General features: G+C 41.9%; 1 protein-coding gene across 2 annotated transcripts in view; it reads left to right on the top strand.

The window, feature by feature from the left end:
• The first annotated feature begins 5,667 nt into the window (after positions 1-5,667).
• AFAP1 (actin filament associated protein 1) overlaps positions 5,668-20,455 on the top strand; it is a 117,259-nt gene continuing 102,471 nt past the window's right edge. For both annotated transcript variants that reach the window (XM_027723677.2, XM_027723675.2), the window contains exon 1: positions 5,668-5,770. The gene's annotated coding sequence lies outside the window, so the exon portion shown is untranslated. The remainder of the gene's footprint in view (positions 5,771-20,455) is intronic.

The following is a 20,455-nucleotide window of genomic DNA, read 5'->3' as shown; positions in this document are numbered from 1 at the left end:
AGCTTTGTAATTTTTAACAGTATTGTTAAAAGAAAAAGTGGCCAAGCTTTCTTGAAGGAGTAACAAAGTTGCTTATGTAAAAAAAGAAACGTATCACGGTGAGTCACAGTAAATAATGTGTAAATAAGGAGTGACTTAAATCAGCTTTTCCAGTGCTTAAAAAAGCGTTCTCCTAGGAAAAAAGTACAAAGTAATGGTGGTGTAAAACAACAGAGTGGGTTTATCTGAATAGCTGAGATTTCAACAGAATTACACAGGTGTTATTTTGGCAGATTATAAGTTTAAGAACTGGCCCTTCCTTGATTGTGATGAAAAAGCTGAAGGAAGGTTTAGAGTTTCATACCTTGTTGAATAACACGGTTGGGAAAAGAGGCAGGGAAGGGATGAGATTCCATTTTTGGCCCAGTCTTGCTTGAATTCAAAGAAAGCAGGGTCAAGGAGGCAAGATTTACAGCAAGTCTTTGCTCAATGTGTGCAACTTCAATATAAAAATAAAATTATGAGAATAGGAATTTTTTTCAAGTTTGTACTACCCAAAGGCAGAGCTACTTTTCAATGATTCTAAGGGTTTAATAAGCATTTAATAAAAGAATGTTAGCATAGTATTTTGAAAATGTCAGTCACTAAATGCTAATCCCACTGAAATCACTGGCAATTTTACCTGCACCAGAGCATAAAGGTCAAGTTTTATAGAATTTCTTCCAAAACTGAAATCAGGAGGAATTGTTTGCTTACGTTTAGCTCAAACAGAAGAATATAAGTAGGAAGTAAGCATTTTTAGCTGCACATCAAGGTTCTCTAAAATGTATGTTATGCTTTTGTATGTATTCCCTCCTTTGCCCTGATTCAAAATCAGTCAGCAGTGGAATGAATAACCTAATTTAAGATCTCTGTGAAGAGAGTTGCAAATAGTTTTTGTTACACAAGTGAAGACCTACCTGTGTGGAGAGTAAGGAGAGGACCGTGCCTTATATAAAAGCTGTATAATCACTCTTCTTGAAGTTTCTATAATACACACTTTTATCTAAAATATAATTACTTTTTCCCCCAGTGAACCTGGAAATTATGTGGGACCCAAGAAAAAATAACTCATTGAAAAGATACTTAAACAAGACATTCTTTAAAAAAAAATTCATAAAGATGCTGACTATTACAGTCTTAATAGCAATAGATTCTATCATAACAGGATCATAGTATATGATAAGAAAGGAAAAAGACCCCATTTTTATCAAGAGCTTTTTTCTGTTTTTAAAATACACTCATTCCTAGTTTGTAAACGCCAGGAATGTCTGAGACAACTCTAGAAACACTGATGTTTTCCCTACTGAAAAATTACAGTTTCAAAGTAACAGAAGAATATTTTTGTTCTAAAAAGCCATCACTTGCCTTCTGTTTTTGAAATTCCGCCATCAGTATGTTTTACTGAAGAGAGTGGCAATTGCTGTAATGTCACTCCATCTCAACAGCCCAGATTGCACAGTATTTTTGCCTGCTTTTCACCATTCCCTGAGACCATCCATTCCCCTATGCCAACATGATGTGAGGGCGGGAGATGGGACACGTCAGGAGGCACCTGCAGCAAGGCTTGCTCCAAGGAGTCTTCATCTCCCCTGTCTAACACACCAGTGTCTTCTGCACGGGGCAGTGTCTGGTCTCACAAGAAATCAATGTTTTGCCAATTGTAGCCTTTTTGTGTCTGCTCAGCCCTCCCTTCCAAAAAAAATAAATTACCAGTTCAAAAAGGCACATTGTTTTGACAGCCTTTCTGGTACTAAATGACAAGAACATACAGGCTATTTCTTACAGCTATGATTTCACTTTAAGGCACTGAAAAAACCCACATATTCTTGTACAGGCATCTTGAAAGGCCTTACTGGAAAATATTGAGCAGACTTTCAGGGGATACCAATCATAACTTGCAGCATCCAATAGCTTTTCTTACACTTGTTTTCTCAACAGGATGTTGCTGAGGTTTTGGGGCCTCTTCAATGGACCCATAACCAGACAACTCACTAGTTTAAGTGGAATTGAGTGTATCTTTAAAAACTGACCCATACTTCTAAATGCCTAAAATACTGTTTTCCTGCCTTTTTACATTACTTAAGTGAGCCAAATCTAAATTGCTTGGAGTACCTTACAAAACATAAATCACAACAAATGGTTGGAGATTTTTTTCTCATGCCTGTGTTTCTCAGATTTCATCCAGTGTTGATTTTCCAAGGGAAAAAAAAAAACTTAAAATATGCATAAATAACTCTTTTAAGCACATCGTAAAGATAATAAATATAGCCTGTCATTGTCATGACTTTTCTGCTTTAACACAGAAGGGATTATCTGATGGTTAAAGTCCTAGTCTTGTAAACAACCATATTTGGATACCTTGCTGCTGAGACTACTTGATTATTTTCTTTTTCTTTGCTCTGATTATTTTCTTTTTTTTGTGATAACCAGCGCTAAGAAGATTACAGGAAGATAAGGGATCCTTGTGACTAGGCTTTACCAAGTCCTGGTAAGAGCTTGTGAAGACTATTTCTACAGTAATGGAGTTATCCTTGATAGAGTGGAACTGTATGGTGAATTAATGAGAAAAAAAGACAGTGTTTGGAACGCTGCATGGATGTTTGGTCTTAAAGCTAAAGGGTGCTTTTTCAAGCTGGAGGACACGTAGTTCAAGTAGGGACGTTAATACAGATTTGCTTTCTGCTCCTTTGTGTTAAAAGATGATTAGTTTAAGAAGTTTATTGGGTGCAAAGTATGACATACAGTTACTGTGGACCACAGATTTCCTATTAATGATGTGACTTCAGTTTCCATGCAAGAAACTCCTTAGGAATCACTTGACTTATGGTGATGATATTATGTTCTAGGTGAGTTATATGCTGTTCTTTTGAATGCTGTGAAATAGAATTTTTATTTAACTAGTGTCGTTAAAGACTCATGGGAAAGAAGTTCATTGAATCACTAAGTATTCACTGAATACACTAAGGTGTGTTTTGCAGCTGAAGTAGCTTATGGAATGCACATGGCCAAAATCAGAAATGAGGGAGAAGAGAGGCGAGGAACCAGGGGGAATGTCAATTTAAAATGTAGCATTGTGGAACCTAGGAATTCAAATAAGAAAAAAGTTCTTTTGAGCCCTTCAGCTTTAGAGAGAGTTTGTATCAAGAGGAACTGCTTGTGCTGATGATTGTCTCCATGACAGATGGCCTGTTATTTAGTTCTTATGGTGTTAGCACCACAAGACAAGAAGTCCTTACCAATCTCTCCAACAGCCTAAGAACAAACCCCTAGTTATCTCACTTTCATATCTGGCTTATTTTCTTGCCAGTCTTGTGATGACTATCTCTCATCTTTGTTTCTTTGCTGAGCAGCTTACTAACATCTTCAAGATATTTCTGTGGAAGAAATACTCTGCAGTGTTGCTAGAACCAAGCAACACTGCTTACAGACCACAGCAGTGCATGTCTTAGGGCAGGCAAAGGCTGAAGTGTTACTGTATGTGATGTGTGCATTAAAATTAAAAAAATACCCAAACAGAGGCAGTAAAGTCAGCACATCCTGGAAGTGCTCACTGCAAGCATACTAATCAGTGGTACTGTGCATGGATTACATTGCATGTGCCACAGCAGCCAAGGACTGTGCTTTTACAGCAGAGTTTGGGATTATTCTTCCTAGTGATCATATTTTACAGGTCATGATAACAACTTAAGTGGCTCAAATACAGCAATAGCTGCAAGCAATTGAACTGTGGAGAAGAGGAGCTATGGTTTAATTTTTTCACAACTGACTAAACCCTTTAATATTATCTGAAAAATCACTACTTCTAAGTACTTCAAAACCCCCTCCTGCCAGCTCCCAACAAGCGGAATGAAAAAAGGCAGGTAGGAGCAGGCTGCTGCTGTAAGAAGAGCTCATCCAGTAGGCAAGTCCTTCCCTGCCCGTACCCAAAGGCATACAAGAAAAGAGAACAGCTGAAAGTGAGATTTTCGGCTAAACAATTTGTGCTGAAAAGCTTGGGCTGTGAATTCAGCTCTCCTGTTTTAGGATACAGGGACCTCATGCATCCTAAGTGGCCACACAGTGTAAATGCTGACTAAATAGAATTTTCCCTGTTTGAACCTGTTACTTTGGTATCACCCTGTTGGAATGATTAAGGATAATGAAACAGGACAGAAGAGCACATTAAACCTGGCCAGAACAACCCAAATTTTATTCACCAAAATTAAAGATGCTTAATGAGTGGCATACTCTAAAATGTACAACAGCATGAGGACACAGCTGCGATGGGCAGGGCATGTCTCCAGGATGAAGGACCACCGCCTCCCTAAGATCTTGCTCTATGGTGAACTTGCCACTGGCTGCCACAAGAGAGGAGCCCCGAAGAAAAGATACAAGGACTCCCTGAAACAACATCTCAGCCTCGGCCATATTGATCACCATAACTGGTCTACTCTGGCCTCAAATCGGGAGGCCTGGAGACACACCATCTATAACGCAGCTGTCTCCTTTGAGAACACACGCAGGATCACCCTCGAGGAAAAAAGGCAACGCAGAAAGATTCGTGCCTTGCAGAATATACCTCCTAAGGAGTCTTTCTGCTGTGCCTTTTGCAATTGGACATGTCTATCTCGTATTGGCCTTATTAGCCACCTGCATGCTTGTAACAAATGTGGATAGAGCCTTTCCCAAATTTTTGTTCGCGAAGCCCAGCCATGATGACAAGAGCATGAGGTACAAGCTTGTACAGAATGATGAACTTGCATCTAGAACGTTCCCCAAATATTTCTCACAAGAGAACATTTGTGCATCTAACTGTTAAAGAGTTGAAGTAAAAGGAAAGATGCTCTGACACCCAAGTGGACTAAAAAAACAGAAATATTGTTTCCTTAACTAAAGTTCTTCCCTTAGTTACATTATTCTGTGACCTCAGTTTTCCAATTTCTCTATGGACAGGGAGGAAAATAAATACATGAACTTGTCAAAGTTAGAACATGTATACCAAGGTTTCCCATATGGAAGCTTGCCCTTGGTCAATGGGCAATTCTGTTACAAACTGAACCCTGCTTTAAGCTCTTAGACAATATTTTTAATCAGTACAGATTTTAGTCTCACCTTGCACTCTTGATTTAAATCTGGCTTGTATCAAGTAAGATGATGTTAAACCCATTTTACACCATTTTAACAAAAGGGCTTAAAATTTAGATAAATGCCGACATGCTGAGTATGTTCCAAATCCATGCTTTGGATTGCTCATTGCCGGAGGGACAGCATCTCCCGGACAAGAACGGGAAGGGCATGGGCTGCACCGAGGGTCCAGCTGTGATATCGCAGTATGTCAGCATTTACTCGGGAAACAAGTCTCCGTCCTCCAAGGAGGATTTACTCAGGGGCAGGAAGCTCAGGTTTGATCTGCCTCGCAGGGAGCAGCACTTTGGCTCACCTGCCCCTGCTGGGGAAAGGGGGAAGCTGCGCCCCCGGGGCTGCTGTGCACACCTGCCCCATCCTGCCCTACACCCGGGGGCTGCCACACCCCGACCCCTCCCGGGGGATGCTGCGGGGGCCCCCCGCCTTTGTTCCGCTCGCTCCGCCTCGGCCCTGTCCCCTCCCCGCGGGGCGGGGACCCGCGGGCCGGGGGCGGTGGGACCGGGCGGGCCGGCGGCTCCTCCCGCCCGTGCCCGTCCCCTCCCGGCGCGGCGCTGGCTGCGCTCCGCGGCGCTGGAGCTGCGCGGAGCCGCTTTGTGCCGCCACCCGCGGCAGGACGGCGCGAAAGGTACGAGGGCTCCGGTCCCGCTCACCCCCCTCCCGCTCCGGGGCAGCATCCCTGCCGAGCTCCGCGGGCGGGGAGGGAAGAGAGGAGGGAAAAAAAGAGAGGGAGGGGAAGGGCTGGGTTCAGAAATGGGGCTCTTTCAGCCTCGGCTCCGCTGCTGCTCCAGGCAGCCCCGTGCTAGGAAAGCTGTGGGCTTACTGGAAAAAAAAGCCTAAAAAGAAAGTCAGTCTCGCTGGTTTTCTTGGCCGGGAGCAGCACATGGAAAAAACTGGGAGGGAGCCCGGGCATCGGGCGGCGGCGGCGGCTCCCCCCGGCAGCGCGCGTGGGGCGGCCCCTGCCCGGGCTTTGAAAGAGCAAAAATCCGGCCGAGATCCTCCGGAACGAAGCCCTCTGTCCGCCATCCCGAAACTTGCATGCCCTTCCCGGGAAAGGCACCAGCCAGGCAGCCGCGCTGCTGTTTTGTACCGCTGCGAGCTTCCTTGTTGTCTGCCTTTTGGGGTGGGCAGAGGTGGTCTGTCTGCAGGCTTGGCCATTTGATCCCGTTTCATCATAGCCGAGAGATTGCATCATGTTACAGTCCTGGAGTCAGTCAAGGCAAAGGCGAACAGAACCATCCTTCCAGATCCATCCCATTGGCTTCCCGGGCCGACCCCCTCCTTGATTTCCTGTTGAACGGAGGTTCGAGCTGAGGAGCTGCCTGCCATTGGCAGCTGGGGGGGACCGGTCACAGCGACGTGGTTCGATTTCTTCCACTGAGAGGTTTTTTTGGAAACTCAACTTTGTCGGTTCTACGCCCGTTGTGTTTTGTGTGTGTGGGTCAGAGGAAGCTTGCCGGAGATTTAGGCGGTAGGAAAATAATGGGCGGCAAAAGTGGCAGATAAACGGCCAGAAGCAGGCGTCGCTTTATAACCTGAAAGCTCTGGAGTGGCAGGAGGTGAGTGGATTTAGGCAGGCATCTCTCGGAAACCCACGCATTCACCTGCCCTGAAGGGCAGCGCTGCTGAGTGAATGCACACTCTGAAAGGCAAGACAAGGCAGATGTCAGGGGCAGAGAAGTATTTATCTCATCTCCCCTCTGGATCTTATATGATCGATTTGATGCCAACACTTGGTGTGCCTGTGCCTGTTCCGTTTATCATATGACTGAACTTTGCAGCTGAGATCCAACTATAAAATGACAAATCTCAAAGCCAGAAAGATCCAATTAAACAATGTACTGCAGTTCAGGACTTCCTAAGACGACCAGTTCTGCTGTTCTTTGTGCAGTTCTTTGTTCCATGGGGAAAAAAATGTCATGGCACAGCTTGGTTCAGTTCTCAGAGGTATCCATAACACGTAATGATTATGCCATAGCTAGTGTCCTGCCCTTGCAGGTGCTATGCTGTTGTTTACTCCAAGTGTTACAGAACTACTGTTTTCTTTCATGAAAATAACAGTTTATGAAGCTTTTTTTTTTGTCTGCCTCTCTGAGGCAAGGGCACAAGGGAACAGCTTGGCAACCAGATGGATCCATCCATCAGTGCTCTTCAGTATGGGCACTTGGTGCCTTTCAGTCATCCCTTATGCCTCCTGGTGGTTTTCATGGGAAGAACGGAACAATTACTTTCTCCTTGTGAACAATTTTTCGTTTTGGAACTAGGGTGGAAGAAGAGCAAATCCTGCATTAGAGCCAGAGGGAGAGCATCATGTCTTTCTGGGGCTATTGGGCACCAGATAGGTTTAAGAAGAATTTGAAGTGGATTCAGAAAAGAAGCATCTTTTCTTTGTGTGTCAGGATAGCCAGTGATTGCAGTGACAAGCCTGCAAACAGAACAATGAGCAGATACTCAACTGCCTTTGATGATAGATCACACTGTTAGGTGTTTCCCAGGAAATTTGTCAGCAAAAGTCAGTGTTAGTGGTGCTCCTGGGTGTCAGGTGGATTTTGGGATTTGGAAGATCTTTGAGGTTGAAACTGCAGTATTTCTTGAAGCAGTAGTAACAAGGAGGGGGTAAAATGCAGCACTTCAGTAGATCAGCCACTCACACGATTTTCAAATCTTACTATCTTGGTGTAGGTTTTCATTTTCATCTCCTGAAACTCCGAGTTGAAGGGATACTGTCAGAGACACAAAACCCAAAATCAAATACTGAAGTCTCAGTGGGGACAGACTGTATTTGATACACATATGACTAACTGTGCTATTCGTTTCAGTGGTGCAAAGACAACCTGCTGTAAGCTCAGATCAGGAATTGTCTAGCCCTGCTGCTTGCTGCCGACTTCCTTGAGACATCGCCTCAGGACAAAGAGCCAGCGGTTCAGGGCTGGTTGATGCAATCTGGAGTCCACCGATTTAATTTCCATCCATTTTCAAAAGTTTTGTGTCTGATAGGTCCTTCAATGGGAGTGTGGTATCCAGGAGCCTGCCTGGTTAACTGCTTTGTTCAAAGCTGTGCTCTTTGTTTGGCGAGGAGGGGGTGAGGAGGAGGAGGAAGAGATGTACTTAATATTCATTTGCAAGACATCTCTTGCTGAAGAAGGAGGGTGGAATGCAAGGACTTGTGGTTCCAAACTCCTGTACAGTTTAGTTCACTCTATTATGGTTTTTAGTCACAGTAAATCCTAGTATGGCAATTTTTCAAAAAAAATTATGCATCCCTTCCAGTTGCACAGTTCAACTGGTTTTGGATGTGAGTGACACCTGGCTATTGATATGACTCGGACTTCCCTGATTCATATAGGGTTTCATCTGGCACAGGAACTGTCCGTCTGATCCGGGCAGGTGACTGGGTTACACACTCAGTAGATATTATTCCAGGTTAATACACTCCTAATGTAAAATGTTCTTAGGCTCACAGTTGAACTGTACAGTCAAACCCAACAAAAATAGTAGAAAGATGTAAGTCAGCCAAAGGACTGCAGTTACTGTGGGCTCTGAACTTTCAGTGAAGGACTGAAAAAGCCAAGTCTTGAATGTACTACTACATCTATAAAGGTTATTTTCCTACTAGGATGCATCCTAAGCTGACCTTAGATCAATTTAAGTTTTTAATACCATATCTTTTGGGGGAGTGTCTGCATAAAGCCATACGGAGAACAGTCTGTCAACACAGCATGAGCAGGTAGGAAAATACGTAGCTGCAATTGCAGGGGAGTGACCCTGAGTGTGGTATGCAGGGGTTACACCAGCATGACTGTCTCACTGCACCTACCCATCTATGTATACGTAAAGGTCCTGCATTTGTGTTGCATATGGATCAGCACTGTGAAATACTATGTCTATGTATATAGGCTGTAAAATACTGTCTGTACTATTATATGTTACATTGCTCTTGCTCGACTAGAAGATCTGTAAGGTCCTGTCCAACTCAAACCATTTATGATTCTATGATACTCTGATTAGAAGTTAACTCTTGACTCTCTAGGTTGTGAAAGACATGCTGATGGGAGTAATGCTAATGAATAGTATTGCAGGAACATAATTTGGGTTTGTGCAGAGGGGGATATCTCATAGCAGATAAGAAATCAATCTTTTGGAACATAATCCCTATTTTCCACAGATAAGGCAAGAAATTAAATCCTGAATGGTAGGAAACTAGTTTTCTGCCATCAGTTACCCCTCTGCCACCTTAGCAGAAAGTCAGTTGTGACATGTGGTGCACAGTAAAGTTTGACTGCTAAAGGTGCTGAGCACCCTTAACACAGCAATGTCCAAAGGAGCTGATGGTGATTACCTCTCTTAGAGTATTCTTTGGAGAATACGCTAGGCTGTGAAGAGGATGAATGTATATCTGTTGTTTATTTTACCAGTGTTCATTAAGAAATCTAGGAAAGAGGCTCCTAAGAGGACTTTATCTGGTCAGTTTGATTTTGTATAGTTACCGCTCTTTGCACGTAGTGATATTTTAAAAATTGATGGTGCATGTTTGGCAGTAAAATAACCAAACTGCATAGGACTGTCTTCTCTAAATATCTTTCCTAAACTGAAAAAGAAAAAAAAATTAGGGTATTATTCCTTTCATGGTGACATAGTGGTGGGATTTTTTTACTGTCTTGGGGATTTCTGCTGCCAGCATCTCTCTGCCATCATGTATTTCTGAGCTGAGTGATAAAGACTGTCTTTCTCTAAGACAGATGTTGTTAATGGCCTTACTGTGCCAAAATCTTTATGAGTACAAAATGCTGAATAAAAATATTTCCATCCATTAATAGTGAGTGCCAGAAAAGAGTACACAAGTGGTTTCAAATTTAATCTGTAATGTAGCTGATGTCTCAAAGATAACAGCCTTTTACCCCCAAGAAATACAACACTTTGTGTATGTGAGGTAATTGCAATGAGTTTCACTGAATATATATTATTCATTAGGGAACTGTCATTATATCATGTTTGTGAATTCCCCAAAGTCTCTTATCACTCTCCTCATCACCTCTCAACATTTATGGAAAAGAGGATTTTGGTGTTCTACTTGACTGACTGATGCTCTGACTTGCTGGTAGTCGCTTCTAATAAGCATGCTTGCCTGGTTCATTTAAAATGGATGGACTTTGGGAAAGGAGCTTAATTCATGTATTCGTGCTTTTAGAGATAGCAGTCCTTCATAGGGAATATGTAGTGGTATGTTATCTCAGTTTTGCAGAAAAGCAAATGGTAAAAGCTCTTTCATATGCTGCTTTCATGCTAAACTACTCTGCACTGTCTTCAAAGTATAAAGGCTCAGTATTTGGCCAGTTGCTGTGGTTGGATTTTTTTTTCTTTTTTTGGTCCATTAAAGTATGTTTAAGTATCTCTTTGAAACTTATCTGGTCTCTCGTCGGTTACACATGCTTATGGCATTCCTGTTCGAAATTGGAAGAGAGGAGAAGGCAAGGTAAGGAGGGAATTTCCCTGCTAATTAGCAATTAATGGATCCAGATTTTATTTTCCTGTACCATTTTTTACCAGGAGCAGCTGCAAAGAGAGAATTACACTGTGACCTTCACAGCACTTCCTAGTGCCGTCATCAATCAGATCTGGCAGGAGCTTTATCGCATCTATCAGTGTGGCTCATAAGCCACATGCTATCTAGTCTAGAGGGAAAAACAAACAAACAATGGGAGCTACTGTAGAATTTGTTTAAAATAAAACAACCAGGAGTGAGCTTTCCCCATATGTGCCAGCTTTGTAGGCAGATTTCTATTTTTACCATTTGCTGTTGGGCTGATTAATAAAATATGATGATTGTAAAGCAGTGGAAGAGCCTTCCACTACAACTCAATGGCATTGGCAAATCATTCATAAACCATTGCAGCTTCGGCCTTTGTCAGGCAATGGTCTTCAGTCCCATTCTAAGCCTCAGCATTATTTTTACTAAGGAATTGATGCAGTTAGATTAATTTAGGTGTTTTCTGCACCTGTAAATGTTAATGAATAAATAAGTGTTTTCAGACTTCTCTGATTCTTACATGAAATAATGTAGCTTCCTCAGATCAAGTGGTTTGCTATTTTTTTGTGGGAACGTGTGCCTTTGCAGGCTACTCTAGGTCTCTTTCAGAGGCCAAGGTCAGCTGCTCAGCTGCAACATCTCCCTTTTCAGCATGCAAAATATTATTAACACTTTGTGTTTGTTTGTTTTCTGTTTGGTTGGTTGGTTTTCCCTACTGACCTTGTTCTGGTTTTGGAGTTTAACTAAAATTTAAAACATTTTGTGTTCTTGGATTTTTTCATATTTACACTAAATTCACTCCCATTTTCAGATTCCTTTTCTCTCCTTTTCTTGCCAGCTGCAATAGATAAAACTTTCTTGCCTTCCTTTCCAGGGCTCAGTATAGTGACAGGTTGACAGGTTGTCACTTGGTGCCTGACTTCCTTGCAAGCAAAGTCCTTGCTGACAGGTAGATGAGAGAGCAAGAAGCAATGGGAACAGGCAGAATTGCTAGTGTGTAATTCTGCCTTTACAGGCATATGCTTGTGTGTATATGTGATATATACAAATATATATGTAGATGTATATAGATAAAGAGCGTGTATATGTATAGGTGATATATGTTAGAGCTGCCCTTGTCATGCAGGTTTTCTGAGAAAAATGGCTAATTGCTAATAAATAAATATGTTTACTGTTATACTTTCAAGTGAAAGATTGAAATTTCAAACTGGTAATGTGGATGGCCAGCAGCAGGGTATGATCTGTAAATTTTGTTGTTTTTAACGAGCCAATTCTTGGCAGAAACCATCTTGGTACCAGATTTGGGGAAGGAAGTTTGAAATGCCACATGAAATGAACAATAGCAGGTGCAAGGAAAACGCTCGTAAAATGCGAAGTACATTTAGCAAAAGGTTATCTACTCTGTCAGGAAAAAAAAGGCACATGAACTGGCTAGTGGGTTATGGAAATAATGACTTTTGCGGTTTTCCTCTGTATGTACTGTGTCAGTTTGACAGGTTTTATAGCCCCAGCTGCTGAACTGGCACTAGGCAGGGCACTGGCTGCAAACCTGAGGGAGAAGGAGCCTGCCCAAAATTATGCTGCCTGTTGTCTGTCTTCAAAGGCTAGGGCTGTCCCTGAGGATTTTGGCAGCCAAGGGGAAGGTTTTGACAGTTAGACATCCTTAGGTGGTTTTAGATGGTGCTGTCAGATGCTGTGTGCCAGCGGTGCTCGTCCTCACTGATGAGCTTGCATCAGAACTCTGGGTCCCTGCTCAGCATCTCTGCCCATGCAGGGATGGATGGTGCCAGGAGGGGCTGAAACTCTGGACCATGAGTTCCAGCAGCCAGGCACCACAGCTGCACAAACACTTGGTAGAGGGGTTTTAAGAGGCCAAAACCATAAGTGGGCATGTTCCCACATCATCATCAGGAGGAGAGGGAAAGCTGCCAGCAGGAGTTGGTCTGAGGAGCTGAGTCCTGTGTCATCATTTGGGGGCTCCTGCTTCAGTAGCTGGCTGCCTGCTGCTGGTCAGACCAAACATAAAAACATCATTTCAGCCCTGCAAGCAAATAATAAAGTGGCAGGGAGTTGAAAACAGGAGGGATAATGTAAAAGGCAAAGTGATGACTTCAGGAGCAGGGCTGCCGAGTGTCACCAGGGCAGCAGTGGCTGGGAGCTGAGGTGCAGAGGGGCCACTCTCTGATGCTGTTCTGCTGCTACATCTTAGCATAGGTCAAACAGAAAGAAATTGCCCTTATGCAGAGTGGGATTTATTCTTGTAAACCAGTCCGTGCTAGGGAATAGAGCGAAATACTTACTGGATGTTGTCACTGGCTGTAAGAGATACAGGCCGAAGAAAATAAATACCTGAAAACGTTAGAAGCTCAGTGATTTTCAGCTCTGTTAACACACAGCATAATCAAAAGAAATACCCTTTGGAAAATGAAAATATTTGCTTCTTGGAGTGGGGATAAAGTATTCAGGCTGAGCAGCTTCTGTGAATATACAGAACTCTTCTCCTCCTCGCCTAATCCCTGTGTCTGCACCATGTGTTTGCCATTAGGACCATGAAAAGCTGCGAGTCTCCTTAGAGAGGGGATGATGCATGCATGGTGGGTCCTTCAGGGAGAACCAGGAGAGCTGAAAGGAGAGAAGAGGCTAGGTCAGGCTACAGCATTTTGTTTTGAGCTTAACAGGAATGAAACCCACCCCGAAGAGTCTTGGGGAAAATTCTGGATGTGGGCCAGGATGAATAATGCTGATTGCGGATGGGTGGGACTGCACCTGGTTACAAAAACAATCGTATTTCCAAGGTTAGTTATTTCTTCTGAAAAAAGGGATATTTAACAAGTAAGGTTTCATTTAAAAGGGGGAAAAAAATAGTTGAAGACCTTAAAAAAACAAACCCAAATCAAAAAACCTTAAAGTCTCTCGCTTTGGAAATTAATGAAAACAAGCCCCCAAACATGCAGACAGCTGAAAGCACACACCAAAAAACTCAGATAAACAAAACAAGTGTCCTCTGGGGAAAGGAAGAGTTGTTCTCTCTCTGGGAAAGTTTGTCTGTTCCTGTGTCTGTAAACTTTTCATCTTCTCTGGGACTTGCTGTCCTTGGTTTGCCTTTTTCAGCTTTTTGGTGTTCTTTTCCTGGAGCTCAGAAAAGTGTTTGTGTGAGCACTAGACTTTAAGTAAATGAATGAGTGTCGTACCTCAGGGATTGGTGCTGGGACTGGTTTTTGTCATTGACAGGGACAGTGGGATTGACTGCACTCTCAGCAAGTTTGATGGTGACACCAAGCTGTGGTGGAGCGGTTGACATGCTGGAGGGAAGGAATGCCATCCAGAGGGACTCAGACAGACTGGACAGGTAGCCCTGTATGAATCTCAAGAAGTTCAACAAGGTTATTAGCAGCCTTCTAGTACATAATGATCTTATTTGACATCAGTGAGATTAGTGCTTGGGGTTGCATACACTTTTATGCTGGTCTGCTGACTGTGAGTTCTCATGGACAGGAGGTGTGCAAGTGTACTGACCCCATATCAACTATTCTGGCCCCAAAAGCATCCCACTCACTGACTTCCACATGGCTGCAGCTTGGAGCCATCAAGACACCTTCCCCCTTGTGACAGCCACATCCTGAGCATTATTCCAGAGCTGATCTGGATCAAGCTGTATCCAACAAACCCCAAAAATGCAACAGTTAATTTTAGTCTAACGCAAGTTCCAATTAGTCTCCTGGTCACTGCTGTTCCCATCTGACTGTCTGCAATGACTGAGCCTCACAGTCTCTCAATACTCCAATTTCCTTCACATCCCTTTGGATCTTCTCCTTTATTGTTGTTTATAAAACACTGAGTCTAGATTTTGCATATGTGGAAAATCTTGCTGAGAGCTGTCCCCTCTTTGACCTCATCTTCTCCACTTCTCTCATTTTTGTGTTCTCTTGCTTATAGTCCAGCTATGTAACTTTTAAAAGTGATTTGAGTGTAAAAAAATAAGCTGTAATGAAGGCTTCCTGTAAACAGTAGCTCTCTCTACAACTCGAGGACGATTAGAGATACATGTAGAAGGTCCATACGACTGTCTGCCCCCAAAAAACAACTAAAATACTGATTAAATTACATGGAAAGCAAAACTTGTCTTGAAGAGGTATGATGTTTGGGGATTTCTAGACTTCTTCAACCCTTTTAAAATCCTTCATTTTTTTTCTTCCTACCACAGTAATATCTTTTTAAGCATTATGGGACTAGCTTTGCTGTACTTGCACTTGGGGATTCCTGTCTGGTTTATGGTCAGCACAGCTGCAGGCTCCAACATATAAGTGCAAACTCAGATTGCCCTGAAGTGTATTGTACTTTATGAGAGCAAAGGGTGAAATCCGTCTTTGAGACTTGGGGTCATTTGGGCTAAGTTTCCTGACATACCAGCTCTTACAAAAAACCAGCTGTTCTGGGTTTTTCTGCCAGTTTTAAAGAAAAACAACCAAATAAAGAAAAAATACTCTGCCAAATAGGGATCAAACCTTAGCTTGGTTTGAGTGTGCTTTAAGTAGTCTCAGTCTTTGCATTTACACTAGTTAAGTTCTTCTTTGTCTTCAGGGAGGTAAGTTGGAAGCAGTATTTATGGACAAGTCCAGCCCTTTCCCTGCACATTGCTGTAGGGAAGGGCTGCTTCCTACTGAGGTCTAAGTGCTTCCCTTTGTGAGATAGGATCTGAACAACCCAGAGCAAGACCTAAATGTAAATAGCATGAAAGTAAAGATATATGAAATGAAGATATGCAGCTTTCCAAGGTGTGATTGTGGAGTTGTTCTTGGCCAGGAGACATCCTCTGGATGGTCCAGTCAACTGGCTGAGCCAGGAGCAGAGTTGCCCAGAGACAACATAGCAGCAATGTGCCGATGCTCAAATTAAAGTTTGAGTTATGAACATACAGCTAAAGAAGCGTGTGGTCTTCTAGCAAGTCATCATCAGTGACTTACAGAGCACTTGGTACCTTAGAGCAGCTTTTTACATGTTAATAACTCATAAAAAGTTAATGATTTCATGATATGGGATGGAGAGTAGGAACTGGAAATGGCAGATATTCAGGGTGCAAAGGGAAGAAGAGACCTGACAGGCTGCCTGAATGCTTGAAATAAATGTGTAATATAGTTGTAAGGATTTTGGTACACTGGTCACCTCTCTCATCAGCCCTGCTACTGCTTCAGCACTCCCAAGTTTCAGTACAAAACCATAATCTTCACTTTAATGAAACACATAGGAAGGAGAGAAGCATGTAAGAATCCTATAACATCTTTGGCATTTATTGCTATTGTCACCCCTGCTTCATAAGCTTTCGTCTTAACTCCTGCAGCTCTAGTGAGTTTAGGAACACTCCTAAGCTCTGGGATGAACAAGTTTTTATCTGCTCTACCTGGGAAAAAATTTTTGACGTAAAGCTGGGTGTTGCATCCATAAGCTGCTTGTCCCACCATGTTTGAACTGCAGTTTGCAGGGACTAGCTCACCTGCCCCTTCTGCCATGCAGTCTGTGGAGCAAACATCTCACCTGCTCACCTGCTGTTTTTACAGCCCTGTACTCCTTACGTGAGTGGCGTCACTCAATGCTGTACTATTTGCTATTAAAAGTACAGACCGTATCCTTCTCCCAGTGAGCCAGTGGAGAAGAGCTGTGCAAATTTTCTCTCTCACTGACGTAGGACATGCTGAAACCCTCCACACCTATGTCAGTTTTCTTTGATTGCATTCTCTAGGGTCAGCTATAAGATGGTCATGACCATCCTGGATCAGGTCACTTCATTACAGTAGTCTTCCAAAATAATCCTTCCCCTGTTCAGTTCAGCTGCATCCAGTGCAATGAAGCAACAAAAAGTATGTGTATGATTCCAGAGGGTTCTTATCAGCTCTAGGAGGGGTGGAATGAAGCATGACTCTGTGTGTACCACAACACTTCACAGGGTTGTTTTGTTATGGTCAGTATTAAAGAGCGTTTTTACATAGTTCAGGAAGGTACAAAGTAATATTGAGCAACTGTACCTTGTGGTGAGAGTCTGCCAGGGTGTAACTGCATGATAGCAAAGGGCATGATAAAAAGCTTTTTCCTTGGATTGGAGAAATCATTATTAGTGGCATAATTCTCCAAAATTATTATCGTTGGACATCATCTGATGTAAGCCTACCTAGGAAAATACTGAATTCCTTTTGGTATTGTTTCTTTATTAAAGTGAGAATTTCTTTCTGGTGAGATTTTTAGAAGGAGGAAACTCCACATTCACCAGTGAAAGTTGTCCAAAGCAGAAGGGGAAAATGTAATTTCAGACTGTTAAAAACAGAATTATAAAAGCCATCTGAAAAAAATAAATGTATAGTAGTTGCTGATTTCACATGTAAAGTGCATTTTCCTATGGAATTACAATTTATACTGTAGTAAACCCAATACAGCTTTAAATAATTTTATTTTTTTTTTCAGTCGGCATCATAACCGAGTGATGCCTCCTCCTTCCTGTGCTTAAGAAATAGCATCCGTTCCTGCAATAATTCTTTCTCTGCCTTTAGGCAAGTGCATTTTTGTTATTGACTAATAATGGAAAGATCAGGGACTTGGGACCCTAATAATAGGACTGCTGGGAAATCACGGAACGCCAGCGGAGAGCCCTTTGAGCAAGAATTTTCATTGTCTGCTGCCATTATCTTGTTTTATATTTGGATTTTCTGGTGTCTTGTGACTAGTAGTGAAGATTGCTAGACTGTGGGCTTTTCAGAATCCTGTTATTTCCCTTTCTTTATCTGATCTCACCATGGAATTATATCGCTGAATTCAAATTCTGACAGTGGTAGACTGGGTGTCCTGGATGATTAAAAGCTCTGTCAGCATAAAGTTGCATGTTTTGTAATGTAAAGATTAGAGGGCTACATCCCTTCTGCTCCACGTGTGAGGGCTAAGAAATGGCATTATCAAGCTAGTGAAACAGCTGTGAAATGGGTTAATATGGGTAGTTTTCTATTGCCCTAGCTTCTTTGTCTTCCCGGAGGTTTTTTTCTGCCTTCTTCATATATGCACTGATTTTCAGAATTTTTTTTTTTCAAATTAAGAACTGTATATTCTATATAAATAATGTGTCACCAGTCTTTTGCTCTATAGTTATTGTAGGATTTTTACTAAGATGCTTGTTAGGTCAGATTGCTGTCAGTTTCCAGATTACAAATAGTAATTTCTAAAGGGAAAATTTAAAGTGGTATATTGATTGAGACTGATAGCTGCTTTTCCAAATGATCATCAACAGCATCTAGTCATACAGGGCCCTTAGTAACATGGGATGACCTCAATCTAGCTGCAGAGTTCAAAGATGACAATATATCTGCTGGACTTGCAAAACATCTAACTGGTTTGTCTGCACACATCACTTGTAAATATCCTACTCCAAAACAACCAACCATATTAATTATTGTTTATGCTTAAGTTTGTTCTCAAACAAAAGCCTGCCCCACACTGGAGATGCTTTGGATTTGACATACATTCATGTCTGAATGGTGCCATATCCTCTATATATGATTGTTTGCCATCCTTTTTTTTTTTTTACCTTACCTTACTCTGTATTTGATTGAGTACCTGCATCTGTTTTTAATTTTCATGTGTGAAGAGTTTATGATAGGGTCAATATCCCGACAAATTGCTTTAGAAGGAAGACAAATGGTGAGCACGTTTCCCCATTGTAAGAAATGAGGCAGAGGTGCTCCATTGTGGAGATTTTCAGTCCCTCAATATAGAGTCTTGCCAATGGGAATTTTTTTGGGTCTGCTTTCTTATCAAAAGACCATGTGTAGAAGTTATGTAGGGGATTTCATTTCAGATTGCTTCCTTCAAAGACAGAATGCAACTTGACATGTGCAACCAAAGGCAATGTGAAGCAGAGGGCAACCAACTTGGACATTGACTAAAGAGGAGAATGATTGCAAATAGTAATAAGATTTGTGAAATAAATGTGTTGATTCTTATCTACACCAGGTGTAGAAGAGCAGTAGTGGGATGCAGAGGGGTAGTAATGGGGTATATTAAGTGCATTATTCAGTGTATTTTGGGGGCTGAAACTAAATTGGCATGACTAAACTGATGCTGGTAAGTTAGGAAGAGTGAAGATACTGAGTGCAAACCCAGCTTATCTGTGAGACTTGAGGGAATAGGTGTTGCTCTTTGTTAAAACCATTTTTATTATGTTTGTGATTGCCTGTCACATTTGCTGTTCTTGATAGATGGGCAACAGCTAGGAGCCAAAAGTGCTTTCTTTCCCTCCTCCCTTTTCGCAGGACAGTGGGTAAATCTTTCACTTATATGTCAAATCTGTTATGTTTTTCTCACCACAGTTTTGAGGCTGGGAGAAAAAGACTGTGATGAGTCTGTGACAGGAGGAAGCCAAAGTTAAAGTGAAATGAGAATGTATTTTTATGAAGTAATGTTACATTTACTAATCTTGAAGATAAGCATTTCAAAATGTATTTCCTAACTGAGGATAAACAATTTGTTTTAATCTATTCACCTCTAAATTAGGACTCAAATATTGGTACTTGCAAGCCACTAAAAAAAGCACTCACTTGGGCCATCTGTTGAAAAAATGGGAATATGAAGCTAAGAGTCATCATCTTTTCATAAGTCCTGCCTGTCCCTGGTGCTTGTAACAGCAATCTCATGTGAATGCTGAGTGAGTCTAACACCGAGGAGGCTCTATGTGAGCTCTGCTGTGGCTCCCAGTGGTGCCAGTTAATGGGTCCCTCAGTAAATGTAAGTCTGGATATTTCTCTTGCTCCTATTCTCAGCAAATCTGGTTAAGCACAGGTAAAAGATGACATAAAAATGATGAATAATAATAGCACTATTGAATATATGTGTGAATATAACATACCACTAAACAACTTTCTAACTATGTTTAAATATCTTACTGTAATAAGGAAGCTCTTTTTCACTTTCCTTTTAGTGAACGTGGGATCAGATTTCCGAATGAAAGGCATATGAAAGCTGATAGGCACTTAGAGTGGGATGCATCCTGCCTGACTCAAGCCACACATTGGAGAGCAGGTCTGAAGCTGACCTTCTTGCCTGTAGACCTCCTTTACAATCAGAGGGTAGAAATTGGCTACTCTGGGATGTAATTAATCTGATCTGTTCTAGAGGTCTATTTTAGGAAGCCTGAATTTCTCCATAAAGTGTGCATTGAGCCTAGGGCAGCTAGCTGAGATACAGATGACTGCATTGTAAGCACTGGCATTTCGTCAGAGGAATGTCACCGCTAAAGCTCAAAAGGCCTGCCTCAGCTTTCAACCCTATAAAATGAGTAATTCTTCTGCATTAAAGGAATTTATTCAGGAGGCTTAAAACAAGATGATCATTCTTTGCATTTGCATATATAAGTGTGCTCCTAATTTTAGGTTTACTTGGTGCTTACAAAAAGGTCTGTCACAACATCTTTGCGTGGCTACTTCAGGGCTTTGATGGCCCTTGGGACTCAGTGAAAACATCTTTGAAAAGAGACTGGAAATACAGGAATGATGACAGATTCTTAGTAAATGAGGTCTATGATATAAAATTCTTAGTGTATTTCTGAGCATTGCTGTATCATTTTAGTTCTCTGCTTTATGAGTAATTTGACATATTGGTCTCATATTAGATGATTTGCATACCAAATTTGAGTTCACTCAGCTGTGAGATTTTTATTTAGCCTGCTGTTCTTAGTGTCTAACTAATTAAGATGTCTTGCATTTGGGTGACTGAGAGTCTTAATCTTAAATAAACAAAAAATAATTAGTTTTA

The sequence above is a fragment of the Pipra filicauda genome, unplaced genomic scaffold (genome assembly GCF_003945595.2).
Source record: "Pipra filicauda isolate LSUMZ 115617 unplaced genomic scaffold, ASM394559v2 scaffold35_size7292922_pilon, whole genome shotgun sequence".
NCBI classification, from domain to species: Eukaryota; Metazoa; Chordata; class Aves; order Passeriformes; family Pipridae; genus Pipra; species Pipra filicauda.
This window is presented reverse-complemented; position numbering and strand designations above follow the sequence as displayed.